The 17,794-nt window shown below is 42.7% G+C and overlaps 2 long non-coding RNA genes and 1 other non-coding gene across 7 annotated transcripts in view; all 3 read right to left on the minus strand.

The window, feature by feature from the left end:
• The window catches only part of LOC121436804, a 41,185-nt gene extending 32,781 nt beyond the window's left edge, over positions 1 to 8,404 (minus strand). For 3 of the 5 annotated variants that reach the window (XR_005972812.1, XR_005972813.1, XR_005972816.1), the window contains exons 1-2: positions 8,329 to 8,347; positions 5,516 to 5,610 (exon numbers count right to left, since the gene is read on the minus strand). This is a non-coding gene — a long non-coding RNA (uncharacterized LOC121436804). The other 2 variants (XR_005972815.1, XR_005972814.1) reach the window with 2 other exon arrangements.
• Positions 8,405 to 13,497: 5,093 nt separating this feature from the next.
• Positions 13,498 to 16,778, minus strand: LOC121436781. The gene is made up of 4 exons (XR_005972786.1): positions 16,721 to 16,778; positions 14,495 to 14,532; positions 13,815 to 13,921; positions 13,498 to 13,564 (listed from the first exon to the last, which is right to left on the minus strand). It is a non-coding gene; the product is annotated as an uncharacterized LOC121436781 (long non-coding RNA).
• Positions 16,779 to 17,235: 457 nt separating this feature from the next.
• Positions 17,236 to 17,307, minus strand: Trnaa-cgc. Its single transcript has one exon. It is a non-coding gene; the product is annotated as a tRNA-Ala (tRNA).
• Between the last annotated feature and the right edge of the window lie 487 nt (positions 17,308 to 17,794).

Here is a 17,794-nt window from a genome sequence, read left to right on the forward strand (position 1 = left end):
TGTGATGCCTTGTAGGAACACATCTTGTTGAGCAGGTAGCAGCAAAGAGCAGCACTCTTTGGAACAATGGCATTCATAGACTCCCCAGATGACTGAACCCTGTAGGGGTCCCTTTAAATGACCAGGACTGAAATGGAAGCCATCCCCATCAGACCATTTCCCCGAATGGGCCATGCATAACTGCATCACATTTGCAGGGAGTACTTATTAAAATGGTAGATATCTGGGTCCACAACAGACACTGAATCAAACCCTGGGAAGTGGGCTGTGGCATAGCCACTTCTTTCTGATGGCTGTCCATGTTAAAACGTGTTGCTAGTGGGTTTGATATTCTGTCTTCCAGGATATGGAGTCACAGACTGTTTAATTCCATACCATGTCCTCTTGTTACTGCCTTAAATATCGGTGTCTTATATGGCATATCAAATAGGCAAATCAATTCCTTTAGATATGTTTATCCAGCTATTCACATACTGGCCTCTTTTGTGGGCACCGTGTTTCTGCACTGAGAAGATTACCACGGATCTTGGAGTATTGTGTTATATGGGTAAACTGTCAGGAAGCAGTGGAAAGCAGTCCTAGATACACCTGAGATCAAGCTGTCCCTCTTTCCTTCCCACAGACGATTTTCATAGTTCTCTTGGAGTTCTACAGTGTTGCTCTGACAGTCTTTGTGTCCCCTTCTGTGTTCTTTGGGATGGATCCTTAGAAGAAAGATCCCAGGTCCCCAGAATGCACGCTTGAGGTTTTCACTAGCATAAGACCCATCCATAGGCTTGGAGAACAGTTGCATTCTCTCCAGCAATGGAGAAGAGTGTCTTTTTGCTATCAGACTACCCACGGGGAGAGCTGAGAGGAGGGGACTGCTATGTGAGAAACCTGTGGTGAGCATTTCCTGAAATCAGGAGAGTTACATGCTCAGACTAGACCCCTCTGCCTGTCTTTGTCTTTGAAGACGTGGTTCCTCTTCCTCTCTGTGTCCTGTAGCTCTGGTTCTAGTTCCACAGTGTGGGAAAGGGAAGTCACGTGCTTGGTGTAACCTCAATGTCCTCCTTAAACAAATTGCTTTCTTATAGATCATCCATACTTGGTTAAGTATGGAGACATGTTAACTGCACTATCACATGGAAAGCAGAATCAGAAAAAAATCTATTCCGCACCCAGGATAACTTCCAAGACAGACACCACACAAGGTTTATCCTCCCTCCCCTCTGTAAGGGAGATATAGCCAGGAGCAGGGTGTGGCCTTATAGCTATCACTATGGGAAGGATGGGCCAAATTTTCCTTGGTTTCCCAGGGCAGCATTTGTTTTTCTTTGTGGACCAGACAGTTTAAGGCAGTCTCTTTGAATGGTTTCCATGGGAATCCACTTGAGCAGATCAAAGAAGGGAAAAAGGAATTGTGTGAGACATGTAGATGTGGGGTTAGAATGATGATGCCTGGCCCACCATAAACTACTAATTCACAGAAATAAATTGATGACATGGCTGAAGAAAGTGTGTGTGTGTGTATGTATGTTTGTGTGTGTGTGTGTGTGTGTGTGTGTGTGTACGTTCACTAAATCTTGTATAATTCCTGTGTGCTCAAGGCCTTTACAGTTTCAGTATACAGTTTCAGTATCCATGAAGAGAACCAAAAGGGGACTACTGTATTCTGAAGAGCACATTATTTCCGACAAGTAACTTGAATGGCCTCCTGCTCTCCCCAAATGTCACACAGTAGTCTCTTCTATTAATGACTGACATCTTGGAACCGATTCTAGTCTATGCACTTATGAGTACTCAGCCAACCACAATTCTCCCTCTGCAGCTTGATGGGGCAGAGGAAATCCCTTATAGGACGGTGGTAGTTTGAATGAGGATGATCTCCATACGCCTCTTTTGGTGAATGTTTCAATCCCAATGGTGGATGGTTTAAGAAAGATTAGGATGTGTGGCCCTATTGGACGAGGTTTGTCACTGGGTGTGAGTTCTGATGACTCAAAAGCCCTCTGCCTCCTGCCTGTGATCAGGATGTAAACTCTCAGTTTCTGCTACAGTGCCCTGCCAGGCTGCCTGCTGCCATGCTGCCCACAGTGATGGTACTGGACTAACCCTCTGACACTGAAAGCAAGCTCCCAATTTAATGCTTTGTTCTGTAAATTCTCTTCAGCACAGCGCCTCTTCCCAGCAATAGAACAGTAGCTCAGTCAATGTCCTGTGGCTGTCAAGGGACTTGGGGTTCCTGCTTCTTTTCTTCTGTGTTATCTCTTCTTGTAGGGCTCAGGGGATAATTTCTCTTTCAGTATCTAGTTAGTGGCTCCAAAATGAGGGTGAGGTAAAGGAAATACTTTGGAAACATTCGTGCAACAGAGAAGGGACCCCAAGCTTGGTCTAAATCGTAAGGGTGAATACATATTACATCTAAACCATATGCAGACCATATTCATGGAAAAGTACATGGCAACCACACCACAAACACCAGGTTGCTCTTGGAAGTCCCCAGCAGGCATGGTGCAACACAATGGCAGTGACTGACCAGGATACAACTTGCCTGGGAGGCAGCGATCTGGGGACTGTACCACAGCCTCCTGGAGAGGAGATGGAAAGTCTAGGAAATCCATCCATTCCAGTGTCAGGGGATTCAAGGTGACCACCACATTCATATTCTCTACAGAGCACCACTCTGTATCCCGTGTGCACTGCCCACTTTACACTCAGGGAGGATGAAGTGAGTTGTGGAGCACTTCAGTTGCTGCAATCCATAAATGGAACTGCTCTAGTATTGTATCAAGTTTCCAAACACACTGAAAACGCATTGCTATTCCATAAAACATCAGCCCCTTTAAAGAAAATAAATGTAGGCATGTAGTTTGAATGCCACCTCCTGGCCATAATGGGGACTACATCAGTGAGAGTCTTGGGCCCAGTGGAGTCTATGTTTGGGTGGGAGGGAACATTGGCTGTGACCTGGACTTGAAGGGACCTTACCTCTGGAGATAAAGCAGTGTTTTTTCACTTCAGTATATTTTCCTGGTACATAAACCTTGACATCTTAGGTATATCAAATGTAAACCCGAGATTGGAGACCAATCCCAGTCTAAGGCTAACATAAAGCAGCCTTATTAGATAGAGATGGTGGAGCTCTGTGTGCAAACACACACACACATATGCACACAGGCATGCACAGAGCATGAGAGTAGATTCCATTTGTCCTTCTACTTCATTGCCCAGAAACGGAACACAATGACTACTTCTAAAGTACAGAAGGTATAAACATCGTTTATCCAGTGTGTGGTTGTGTGCCCGTGTGCATATGTGTGTGCTTCTGCAATTGTATGCATACATGCATGTGGTCAGGGGATAGAAGGCAGCCTCCGGTGTTGTACCTCAGGCGCCATCCCCCTGAAGTTTTTCTTAGACAAGGTTTCTCACTGGCCTGGAACACGCAAGGCAGGCTGGGTTGGCTGGGCAGCACACTCCAGGGATAGGCTTGCCTCCACCTTCACACACAAGCATGTCCCACCACACCTACTACTTTTCCTGCTGTAGTTTAACTTCATTTTCTTGATGATGCTCTCTGTGAATGACACTCAGGGCCTCATGCCCACAAGGCCAGCAATTTATTGATTTAGCTGTCTCCCCAGCCCCACTTTTACCACCCGAGCACAAGCATTTTTCTCAGTTTACACTTTAAAGTACTTTCCTTCCTGGATACGAAATTTCAAACACCACAGGAAAGCACATGTACTACCATAAGGAAATCTGTGTCTGTTGCTGGGCTTATTCCTACCCCTAAGGCACAGGGCTGTCTGCAGGGAAATCTCCAGAGAGTGAGCTATCTGAGTAGAGTCCCAGCCGCCATTTTCTGTGCGCCTTGCTGTATGTGTTGGTGAGGAAGTCACTTCCCCATTTAGGGGATGGTAATCTTTAATGTGTCTGCCAGGGACACACAGGGCTCTGCCTAACATCCAGTGAAAAGAGGATGGTTTCCCATGACAGAACTAAGCTGAAACTTTCCCACAGTGAATGGAATGATAATAGTCCTGCTAACTATTTTGTGTGTTTAGTGCAGAGTCTCAGAGCAGCCCAGCCCAGCCTGGGACTCTTCCCCTTCCTCCCTCAGCCTTCAGAGTGCTGCTGGTCCTCCCAGCTTACCACACTGCCCCAGCTCAAGTATTCATTTTAATGTAAACACATTCTTAATGCTACTGTTTTCTTCTCGGCCCAGTAACATTTTCATTCCATTTCTACATGTATATTGTTGAATTCCCACGAAATAAGTAATTTTATCATTGATTTCCCTGCAAAAATTTATTTTATAATGATCCACATCTCTTGAAAAACCATGTACTCTAAGATTGTTTTTCTAAGAAATTTCACATTTTCTGAGATATTTCTGGTTTTTGTTTGGTTTTCATTTTGAGGCAGGGCCTCTCTGTGCTATTAAGGCTGTTCTGAAACTTCTTAGCAGTAATGATCGTGTAACCCCAGTGTTCAAATAGCTGGAAGTGCACGCATTTGCCACCTAACGCTGATGAAAACTGTTCTCATTACTGCCTGGCATTTGACCATTTTTCTTCATTGTTTCACAACAATTATTTTAATTTGTACATAATTTTAAAATGAACATAACTTAATAATAATTACGTTGTGTATATTCCTATGTGTATGTACACATGAATTCCTATGCCTCCAAAGGTCAGGAGAGGTCATACCTTCCTGGAGCTGAGGTATGGTCCTTCAAGGATGTTGGAAATGGATGCTGGAAACTACCTTGGATCCTCAGCAACAATAGAATGCACTCTGAACCACTGAGTCATCTCCCCTGCCAGACTGTAGACTGTTAGATTCCGTTAGCCTTTATAATGTTCATATTTTAAATTCCACTGTGTTTTCCCCTTGGTCAATGACCTGGAGTTGATGCTTCTTTTTTTTCTTGTTTAGATTTTAGTTATACTTTTAATTATGTCTGTCTGTCTGTCTGTGGTATGCACATGATTGGCAGAGGCATTGACTCCTGATGGGGCTAGAGTTAAAGGCAGTTGTGAGCTATCTGCCATGGGGGCTGGGAGCCATACTCTCATAAACAGTAATGACTCTCTTGTCTCTTTCCTCCTCCCTCTACGCCTTGAGTGCTGGTATTACAGGTGAGGGTGAACATGCCCAGAGGGTCAAAGAACACAGAGCAATTTCCATTCTAGGCAATCATTCTGCCACGAGAGCTATGTCGCCAGTCCCCATACTGTGGCTTTTTAAATTCACCAGTGATTTCTTTTCATGGTATAGCATTCTCATTGAACAGCTACCAGAGAAATCAAGAATATAGCTGGGAATGTGTGCACAGCCAGGGGAGCAATAGCAGTGTCTAGGGACCACTTTTAAAAATCCCCAAATGTGCTCCCACCACATTTGTGAAGAGCTTGGGACCGGGCCGTCAGATGCTGGGCAGATCTAAGTGCTGTAGCATCCTCGAGTCCAGCCTCTGGCAAGGACATCCTGTTCCTGAGAGCAAGTCTCCTGCCAGCAAACCTACCTTACATGCCCAGCTTCCCAAAGGTCAGCAACAAGGGACTAGAGGCTGTTGTTGTACTGTCTGTGGATGTGTGTGCACAGCCAATGACCCAGACCCTGCAGAAGAATCACAAAACAGGAAAAAGGTTGGTCAAAGAATCAGACACATCCTTAAGCTCAGTGCTGAAGACATAAAAAAAGAAAATTTGGAAATATAGCATAGTGTGTGGAAATAGAAATGACGGAGAAAGAAGAACAGGATTTCCCTTGCACGGAGATGTGAGTGTATGTGTCCTGATGTGGGGCTGTGCCTCCCTAGGAGTGTGGGGACAATGATGAAGGGATCCCAGAGATATCTGAGAAGCCGGATTCTGCATTTGGATGTCTGTACAGCAATGGTTCTCAGCCTTCCTATGCTGTGACGTGACTCTTAATACAGTCCCTCATGCGTGGTGATCCCAACCAGAAAATTATTTCTGTTGCTTCATCATCGCTGTAAAGTTGTTACAGGTAAGAATCACAATGGAAATAGTTTTGGAGATAGACGTTTGCTGAAGGGGTCAAGTCACAGGTTGAACCACTTTTCTAGAGTCAGAGAGATGTGGGACCTTCCTAGCCCCAGCAACTTTGGTTCCCTGAGCCAGGATGTCCTGGACCCATTTTCCAAACACAGGCTGGGAATTTCTGTGAGGAGAAAACAGAGTGAGACCCTCTGCTCTGAGCTGTGCTTCCCACTCTGTGAATTGAGAGCATCACACTGCTCATGTGCTAATTTGGGGGTCTTTAGTGATAATACCTGCTTTAAATACCAGTCACAAGTTCCTGCATATGTGACAGACTAATGTTGATATATGCAATTGGAATTACAGGCTGGCCTTGAACTCAGACATCCAACTGTCTCTGTCTTGTGAATGTTTGCTCCATGCCCAGCTGTCAAAAATAAGCATTTCTAAAGGCAGTCTTCTTCTGGAGAAATAGGGACAAACAGTTGCTGCAGAATTTAGAGACTGATTTCACTTCAACTTTGCCTAAAACCTACTCACTTCCTTCATCTGTAAACCTGCCAAGAGCAGTACATGCTGTAGAACAGCCATTTTCAAAAATACACTGAATTTTGGGTTCACTTTTTAAGAGACAAATGTTAGATTCTTATTCTGTTGGAAATTATGCTACGGTTAGCTGTACTTAGAAAACTTTACATCTGAAAATTATTCATCAGCAACTCGTTATCAAATTGTTAAGTTTTACAATGACTAGTTTGGGTATTCAAACTATCCTGTGTCAATACACGTGGAATAACTGATGTCAGTAAATGGAAGCACTGTGTCTCCATGTGGTCAGACAAATCCAGAGATGTTAGAGCAATGTCTCCACAAGGAAAATGCACAGCGCATCCAGGTGCTATCTGCCCTCTCCCAGACAAGGCTGCACAGGGCAGCTCTCCTGCTGATCACTGCAGCATGGCTTCATCCCTCTTTCATACCTCCATCCCTACCCTGTCTTTGGAACCATCTCCACTGTCTCCACACACTACCTCATCCCGCCCTCCCCAGGCCTTTCTCTGTTCAGTGCCAAGTCACCTTGTACCAAAAGGAAACATATCATGACAATTCCATAACTCACCTTCCACACAGATCATATAATCCAAATGTCATACACAGCTGACAATGACAACATTTTCCTTTCTGTCCTATCCCCAAGCAGTGTCCACGTTGTCTTCAAGGTTCTGGCAACTAGCCTTGTTCTCTGCTCTTAGATCCACTGTTCTCCATGGAAGCAAGCACGCCCACAACTTGGTTTGTGCACGGTCTTGCTTCTATTTGCCATTCAGGACTCAGATCACATGCTAACTTCTGAAACCTTTGGGGGTAACATCACATACGACAATCCCCATCACAACTATTTCCTGTCCCCTTTATGATCTTTAAAGCGCCAATAATACACGGAATTGCTGTGATTACTGATTTCTTCTGCTTACTGACAGTTTGCCTATCTAACACGATATACAAGGACCCGTGCTAGTCTTCACAGTGCAGGAACAAGGTGTTCACTAAAGAGGCCACTATGTGAATATCTGGATAAACGTACACGAAGGAATTGATTTGTCTATTTGATATGCCATGCAACACACTGGTATTTAAGGCAGTAACAAGAGAACATGGTATGGACTTAAGCAGTCTGTGACTTCATATCCTGGAAGACAGAATATCAAACACACTAGCAATACGTTTTAACATGGACAGCCATCAGAAAGAAGTGGCTATGCCACACCCCACTTCCCAGGGTTTGAATCAGTGTCTGCTGTGGACCCAGATATCTACCATTTTAATAAGCATGATTCAGTGTCTGTTGTGGATCCAGATTTCTACCATCTTAATAAGCAATCCCTCCAAATGTGATGCAGTCATGCATGGCCCATTCGGGGAAATGGTCTGATGGGGATTGCTTCCATTTCAGTCCTGGTCATTTAAAGGGACCCCTACAGGGTTCAGTCATCTGGGGAGTCTATGAATGCCATTGTTTCACAGTGTGCTGCTCTTTGCTGCGACCTGCTCAACAGGATGTGTTCCTATAAGGCATTACAGACCAGCTGCTGGTCACACAGATGGGAAGAGAAAAGGAAATGACTCACCTGGTGAGTCCCACATGATCTTGTCACTCTACTGTACTGAATATAAGGATGGAGTAGTCTGTCTGCATCCAGTCAAGTCAAAGATGTGCAGTGACATCTTCCTCTTCTTTGTTCATTTCACAGACCCTTTATACACAGCCATGTACACATCACACACACACACACACACACACACACACACACACACACACACACACACTCACATTGGTGGCAATGATGACTCACATACTAGAAACAAGGGCTCATGTCAGCTTCTTGTCAACATTCTGCGTCTTCTCTCTGCAGTCCTGCTGTTCTTCTCATAGAAGAGACCTGACATTGATAGGCAGAGGACACAAAGTATCACTGACAAGAAGCATTTGCTTTTGGCTTTCTTCCCAGGGGTGGTCAGATAATCCAGAATTCTAGACAGATAACAAATGAAGAGCAGGTCCTCTTGAATGTACTCCCACGGGCATGTTATGGGATAATTTAAGCATCACAGTATATAATGATGACAAAGGAGTACTCCTTTAAGAAATGGGTGTTTCTGAGTAGACACAAACGCATGAGTAAATCCATTAATAAACAAAAGATAAAAGGGAAACTTTACTCAAAGACAAGCAATGCTTGTATACTAGTAACTGCACAGGGAAGTAGGTATCAGAGCAACACTTAGCAGGCGTCATGGTTATAATAAACATGGAAAGAACCATACATAAAACACCCCCTCTGTACAAGTCCACAGCAACACTGCTAAAATCTGCATGACTGGATGGGAAAACAAGAGGGAAAACACCCGAGTACTAACCTCTTCCTTTTTGTGTTGGGGAAAATAATATTAGATATTTTGAAAATAATTACCTAAGTATTCTTCATAATACAAACCTTTCTGGAGTTACACATACATACCTAACTCTTCACATGTATCCCCTTCTTTCTCTCCACCGTGATCTCAGCACCTCCCTGATGGAGCTAGCTGGGAGGTAAAGGACTATCTCTATGATTCCAAAGATGCCATTGGGGCAAACCTTTGACCTGTGGCTGCCTTAGAAATTTTCCCCCAAACTGGGTGTTGGACATTTGTTTCTGTTCTCATAATTCACTTGCAACTTCAAAGTACTGAATTTTAAACACAGCAAATATATGTTTGCATCAAAGACATTTTCATCATAGAGAATGTAATTAAATATTTTAACCTAAAAGATTCATCAATAACTCTGTCTAAATTTAACACAGACAGCTGACCACAGTGAAATGAATGTGTGGAGGCTGTAATTTAAAATCCCTGTCACTGGAGATAGCATCAGGAAATATGAAATAATTAGGAAAACCCTGCCCACTTCTCTGTAGTGCCTAGACACTGAATGGGACAACTCATTGCTGAGAGTAAAGATGTATAGATTCATCGACTGTGGCGATATTTTGTTTCTTCCATGACAATAAAGCTTGCCTGAGAATCAGTGTGTACAGATAGCCACTAGTTAGCCACAGAAGACAGGCAGTGTTGGAACTCACCTTTCCCAACACTTAAGAAACAGAACTCTGTGAGTTCAAGGCCATCCTGGTCTACATTAGATTGATCCAGTCTAAAAAAGAAACAGATTCAGGCAGTGGTGACTCACATCTTTCATCAAAGTGCTTTGGTGTCACACACCTTTAATCCCAGCACGAGGGAGATGGAGAATGAAAGGAATGTGGCTGGGAAAAGAGAGGAATATAAGGTGGGAGGAGATAGGAGATCCAGGCAGTCAGTCTGAGGTCTTGTAGAGACAGGATGCTCCATTTGGTCTGAGGATTTTGTCGAGGAAAGATCTAGTGTCTGGCTGCTCTGCTGTTCTGATCTTATAGCTCCAACCACTTAATATCTGACTCCAGATTTTATTATTAAGACCAATTAGAACTCACGCTACAATCATCTTCATGCAATGGAAGATACAGGTGTCTGTTCTCCTCATACAGTCCTATAGATCCAGTGCAATACCAACAGAACTCTAACAGACTTTTCATAAACTAATGGGCTTATCCTGAAACTCACAGTGAATATGAAGAACCCCAGCTTGAAACAACCTTATAAAGGAACAAACTTGGAGGATGAACACCTGACTTCCAAACTCCTTATAAACCTAGAGAAATGTAGACAGCGTGCCTGATTGGAAATGACAATAAGACAGAAAAGAATATGAAGGGGACAGAAGTGTCACACATGTGTGAGGGGACACCTTTAGCAAAGACTCAAAGACACTTCAGTGAAGCAGGCATATGCTCTTCACCGAGGATTTCTGGGACTCTTGGTGGTGGTAGGGAGGTACAGCCCAGCACAGTGACCAGCAGCCTGAGGATAACCCTGTCGCTTTGATGACCTTGACCCTGGTAAAGATGAATCTAGGAAGCAGTAAAGAATTTCAGAAACAGCCAGGATGAAGCAAAGGTTGTGAGCTTATTAATCCTGTGGATAGAAGCTCACACAGAATAAGGATGGCTCCTGCATGATGGCCTGAGAGTGGACTGGAGAGAGACTTGAGATTAGGTGTCATTGCAAAGGGTATGTGAGGTGGGCAGGGAGGGAGGTACAGTGGGAGAGGGAGAAATGGGAGGATTTTTATGGCTCTAAAGTTACATTGCTGAAAGAATGTAATTCAGAAAATTTCAAGATTAAATTACATTAAAGCCTATATTCAGGTTTTTAAATTAACTATAAGAATATTTTTACTCTTTAAATGGGTTCTATTTTTCCATTAGGAAAAAAATATTCAATAGGTTATTAAAAAGTAAAAAATGAAACTAAAAAGCAATGCTTTTAAATGTGCTTATTCCTTTTAAAGTTTCTTTCAGTAAATTAAATTGTAAGGTGATTATGTGACTTAGGCGATAGAATAGAGTGCTATCATCATCCATCTCAAGGCTACAAGTATTCTGCCCCTAAGAAAGCATAACTGCGTTTTTTATTTTCTGCTTTTGAATGCTTTTCCACAGGGAAGTCTGTGCACCACGTGAGTACCTAATGCCCACAGACAGTACCAGACTTTATGAGATCTCTCGGAACTGGAGTTACAGACAGTTGTGAACCATCGGGTAGGTGTTGGGTATCAACCCTGGATCCTCTGGAAGACATCCAGTGATATTAAAGAATGAACCCTATCTTCAGACTCTAGTTTATTTGTTGTTATTTTTAAACATTATTTGGGATGTCTTTAGGAATAGTTGCATCATATCTGCAGGTAATTTTGGCTCTATCAGTTGGCTTGAGGTCTCTTGAATGTCAGGAAAATGTAAAAATGATTACAGGGTGAGGGGCTGTGTGTTCCCTCTCATATCCCCTTCAATGCCCTGTCTTTCTGTCTTATTTTGGGACAAGCAGACCTCCCCATGCACAAATATAAATATAGACAATCGTATATCGCAGGATACAAAAGTCAATCGAGAATGAACAAATGATCTACACAGGACTAGAGAGACATCTCAAAAGTTAAGAGTGCCTTTTGCTATTGCAGAGGACCTGACTTCAGTTTCCAGCACCCATATGGTGGGTGACAGATGTCTGTAACTCCAGATCCAGGGGAACTGACAGTCTCTTCTGGTCTCAGTGGGCATCTGCACTCAAACGTGTATTTGGCACACACAGACATACAGGCAGACCCTCAGTAAATAGGGAAAATAAACCTAAAAGAAGTCCAAATTACAACCTAAACATGAATCTTGTAGCAGAATACAATTGGATGTTCAGGTTCATGAATTACAAACAAACTTCTTAGATATGGCAAACCCCCTTTCATTAAATGAAGAACTGGAGTGTTATGAATTCCATAAAGTGAGAAAATATCTATTCTTCCAAATATATGATAGAAACATATTTTTCTTACCTGGGAAAATGAATGTGGGAAATTGTATATCAGATGACAGTCTTCTTGTATCCAGAATACAGAAAGCTTCTAAAGGAGACACTAAGAAAATAGACAATTCAGGAAATAAAACTTGACCAGAAGGGTGAGTAGATGCTCCACTCAGAGAAACATACAGCAGCAACATCCTTAACACTTAGGGAAGAGAGACAGGTTGTAGTAATAAGGGCGGCGGGGCTGCGTCCCCGGCACCCGGCCGCCCCCACGGCTAGCTTTATCCAAAATAATTACACGGAAACTGTATTCATTTAAACACTGCTTGGCCCTTTAGTCCTAGACCTTACTGGCTAATTCTGTTATCCCGATCAACCCATCTCTAATAATCTGTGAGCACCGGTCTTACCGGGAAGATTCTAGGTCGGAGCTTCATCTCGTGTGTCTGCCCAGGAGCGGGGCATGGCGTCTCTCTGAGGCTTCTGCCCCCGAGAGGAGAGCTGTGGAGTCTGAGCTCACTTCCTCTTCCTCCCAGCGTTCTGTTCTGTTTACTCCTCCCACCTATCTTCTAACCAATAAAATGGGCCAAGGCAGTTCCTTTATTAGCCAATGACCTTCCTCCATCAACAGGTGACTCTGAGGGGACTCTAGACAACCCCATAAAATACTCAGAAATAAAGACTTGTCATACAAAGACCTGGCAAGTTTGTGGAGGATGACTCTCCCATACCCACTGCTGGTGGCCATGGAAAACAGGATGATAACTTGGAAAAATCTTTTTCTGTTTCTTCATATGTTAATTGTCATCTGGCCATCACAACCCAAATATATAACCTGGAGAAAGAGGACATATTTTCTTTTAAAGACTTATTTATTTCAGTTCACAACAGCTTTATATACAAGACACTGAAATTGAAAACAACCTCAGCAACAGGCAACAGGCAAAGACACATTTCCCAAAACCAGCATGGCAGTTTTCAACTGTTAACTCCAGTGCCAAGGGATTCAATATCCTCTCTTGGCTTCCATGGGCAACAGGCATGCATGCGCTCTTCATACCTATATGTAGGCAAGCATATATACACATGAAATAAACTAAATTATAAAACTTGCCGTGTAGCTATACAATGCTACACTATTTAATATTAAGAATGAACAATTATCATGGGCAACAAAAGAGATAAATTTAAACATATATTCAAGATGAATGAAGGCCAGATGTCTCTAAACTCTGGTTCTATCCTAATACATTCCAGCATATATAAATTTGTCTATAATATCAGATTGTTGTATTTTTCTGCAGACAGGGTTGGGCAGTGGTTGGGTATGAGAACCTAAGTATCATAAAGAAACTTTATGGATTGGTAAATAATAATGAAACTTATACCTACCTGAGTATAAGAAGATGTCTATTGTCATTATGGGGAAAAGTGGAAAAATACAAATTACGTTTTATATTTGGTGACTTGGACTTCAGAGATTGCCCCATGGTTAACAGGACTTGCTGTTCTTACAGAAGACCTGGGCTGGGTTCTCAGCACTCACTTGCTGGCCCACAATGGACTGCATATCTGTTTCTAGGGGAAACAACACCCCTTTCTGTCCAAAGCAGCACACCCTGATCCTGAAACCAGAGCAAAAGAAACATACACTGACCCTGAGACTAGAATCAATTCACTGGCCCTGAAACCAGAGCCCAACGTTTTAAAAAGGCCAGTGAAATAAACACACTTTGCCCCTGAAACCAAAGCCACAGAAACACACTCTTCCACTTACCAATTCAGCAAAACAAACTAACCAATCTCTCAGCATAAAAGGAACCAATCCCAGAGCAGGAAAACAAGCTAATCACTGAGCATGAAACCACCCTGTACCTGTTCAGTTGGTAGCTGCCTTTCACACTCTTGCAGGGTCAGCCACCTCCTGGACTCTTCCCTCCCAGTGAATCTCTTGAATGAGGCTTGGGTAAGACCTTCTTTGCCTAAGAAGAACAGAGAAGCAATGACTTCAACTGGAGCCAAGCGGAGGAGAGGGGAGCAGAACTGGAAAAGTTTCTCTTAGCAGAGCAGAGTTGTTACTCTTCTGAGGATCTAAGCAGAGCTGTAACAACCTGGCTGGGGTAACCCTCCCCTACCAGAGCAGAGCTGTTAATTTGGGGCAAACTTTCCCTGAAGCAGGGCTGTGAGCTCCTAAGCTTAAGGTGAATTTGCGGTATTCATTGATGCCATCTTAAATGGATTCCTCTAGCCAATACTGGGACAAATGGAGCATGGAAATAGAGAACGGCAATAGATGAAAACAGTTTAGGAAAATGGGTGTTGAGCCATACTGATATAAGTCAGCACATGAGTAAAGAAATATGGAGATAAGTAAGCAGTGTACTACACACCAGGTAATCATTGAAGAGGACCAGGAGAATTATAACACATAACCTATCACAGCAGTAAGTGATTAACTAACATTCACACATATATATCCAGGGAGATATCTGCACAAGCATGAGTATATACACAACACACACTAACAATTGTCAATGTAAACACACAGCTCTCACCTCGAAGGAAGAAGTGAGTTCATTCTGGAATCAAATATCTGTGAATAAACATGATTGAGACAGGTTTATGTTAGTACAAATTGCATGTTACAATGTGGAAACAGTTTCATGAAGTTTTTATAATAACAGAATGAAGAAACTATAGACTCTCCTTCAGTGCATTGGAGATAATATTAAGTAGACTATTATGGTAAAGCAGAGAAACCTCAGCTACTAGCTGCTATGTGATGACACACAGTACTTTGACTCGCAGAAGCTTAGAGCTTTGTTAAGGAGACATATTCTGATATTTTAAATGTCAGGTCCAACGTCATCTGTTAGTGACAAGGTGTTAGGTAAGTCCAACACAGGGGGCCCAAGGCGTGGCTACTCATGGGCTCAAGAGAACACAAAGGAAACTGTAATTAGGCATTGGGACTGCGACTTCCACCATCTCCATATCACTGCAGGTCTAAGAGTCAATCAACCAGGCTTTGCAGACCAGCCTCTGCCAAGGAATTCCTGTACACACACACACAGACACCTCTCATTCTCACTCTCCTAGCTTCCTGGTATTTACTGAGAGCTCAAGGGGTACAATCACGTTACAACAGACTCATCTCTGACCACACACAGGATGGTGAGAGCTACTAAATTATGTGGTCTGAATGAGATTCCTGTGACGATGGCCATGGATTTGTCTCTGGGACATTTCTCTCATTTGTTTCAGACTGTCAATAATAACCTGTAAATGCCGATAAGAATTTAACGACAAACTGCATTACACATCAAATAACGTTTTCATCATGGGATAATCCATGCTTTCAACAAAAAATATCCTTTGTAAGTTTCATTGACACTTGTTTCCTGACAGTTTACAGAAGATTTAATAATTTGTTCACAGAAAAAACAATATGTATAAATTTGTTTAAAAAATAATAGCAGTTATAGATGAATCAAAAAGTACAAATATTTGTGCATTATCCCGACAGATAGATCCATAGTGCTGATAGGCCGAGAGATTTCCAAACATTGCTGAATTGGAGACAACCTGTCTTAATGAAGGACAACTATGTTCGCGGCTCAAACAATTCATTATTAGTAAGATTTCTGTTGATTCAAAACTGAGCTACAGATTGGATGCACTAACAACAAAATAGCACTTATTCTTTTTAAAAATTGAGTGGATAACTCTAAACATTGTAGACTAAATATATAGCTTGTGTAAACCTTAGAAACAGACAAATGTTAGAGAACAGCATTGCCTGATAGGAGACCTCTGTTTGAACCTACAGTAATTGGACCAGCATGCTATTGAATCAAAGTTGGCAAGAAAAAGTCCAAAACCAACATTCCACGCTCACATCCACACATTTGCAGACCACTGCCTATATCGAGTCAACATTTTTCCTGTACCTGATGCTGGCATCAAGCTTGTGTGTAGTGCGTGTAGTGTGTGCTGAGAAGAACTGACCATACTCCTGCTGCAGCCTCCCAGGCACTGGGATTACTGGCATATGTACCATGATTGGATAATTGGAGAACTGATGTTTCACAAATAAACAAGGCAATTTGATGCATAAAGATGGCCTTTCAGGAAGCAATACTGAGGCAAGTGTATATCCATACCCACAAATATAAACAAGGACCTACATCGTATCATATGTGAAGACCATTCAAAATAAATTACGGATGTAAAAATATAAAAATCAGCCTATAAATGTCAAACAGAACACAAGAAGAAAATCCCTGTCACTGAGTGCCAGGCAAAGATTTCGCAGACAAGACACCGAATAAAAACCGTAATTGAAGAACTAGAGAAGGTGGGATCTTACAATTGAAAATCTCCCGCTCTTCCAAAGACATGGATGAGAATTGAGATGATAAGTCTGAGGCTAGGAGAAAAGTTAGAAATACACATATCTGATAAAACATTTCTAACATTTCTATGAAACATACGGAAAACCTCAAATGTCAGCGAGCAATCTCACGCACAGAGTGGGAAGTCGGGATCACAGAGTGCTCATTTGGCCTCATTTCCCTCCTGCTCACTCTCCGACAACTCCCCTCCTGGACAATGGCTCCAGCACAGCCCTGTACAGAACAGCACAGGAGGAGGCAGAATGGTCCCAAGTCTCTCTCCTTCCGGAGAAACACAGGCTGCAAACCCCGAGGTAGGAGTGGTCCTACTTGGGTCTGGAATCCCTGCATCTGCCTCCCAACCCTCAGAAAGATTCTGGTGCTCACCTCCGGGAATCCATAAGCTCAACTCAGTCCAAACACCAGGAACTGAATGCTCCTTTCCAGGACATCGTCAGGTCGCCATTTGAAAAGAGTCGCCATAATGACCCCGGTTTCTATGACAACCGCAATGCTGCCTCCCCCTTTAGTAACCAGGAATGGCTCAGCCCAGCCCTCCCTTACTTCCTCTCAAAGGAAGAACTCTTCACCCTTGTTTTCACCCAAGAAAGCATACCCATTAGAGAAACTGTCCCCACTACGAATGCAGAGCTTTTCTTTTTTTTTCCGCTCTGTGAACAAAGCATATCCCTAAAAGCCCGACCACATTGTACTCACCAGACCATGGTGGTATCTATGGAAATGTCGTCACAAAGATGAACATTGCTGTCACGGTGACAAATGAGCAATTTTATCCAATAATTAGCTATGCATATATAACCTCATCACGGGACTTTAAATTCTGGGACACCTTGTACAGAAACATCCTGAAAAAAGAAAATCAAAGGTTAAAAGTATTGTTTTGGAGATGCCGGGGCTCAAACCCGGGGCCTCATATATGCGAAACATGTGCTCTACCTCTGAGCTACATCCCCACACCTGGTAACAGCTTCATCAAAGCCCTTGTGAAGTCAGAGGAACCGCGCCAACGTTCAGAGTCTCTGCAAAGGGTCTGCATCAGGTCCTTTGAGCATACTGGATTCCAGGTTGAGTTTAGTGCTTTGATAGGATTCTTGGGACATTTGTTGCATGAGAAAACAATCTATTTTCAATCAAAGGAAAACTAATAACAATAAAAATAATAACAACAACAATTATAAGAACAAACCTTATATTCTTTGAAGCATGGTAAGCTAACAATGAAGGATACTTTGAATTACTCAGTCCCATCAATTTTACTTCAACTTTACCTGCAGGTGGTTCAACATGCCAGTATCATGGGGAATTAATAATAATATGTTGCTGATATGCGGTCATATTTGAGAGTATGGGTAGCTTCCTGAAACCCTCTCTAGCATACCTCCTTTCTCTTTTAAAAGACGCCTTAGTTTCCGGGCTTGAAAGGCAGTTTTTATAATCTTG

This window comes from Microtus oregoni, unplaced genomic scaffold (genome assembly GCF_018167655.1).
Source record: "Microtus oregoni isolate MIOR12 unplaced genomic scaffold, Mior012 000050F_003, whole genome shotgun sequence".
NCBI lineage: Eukaryota > Metazoa > Chordata > Mammalia > Rodentia > Cricetidae > Microtus > Microtus oregoni.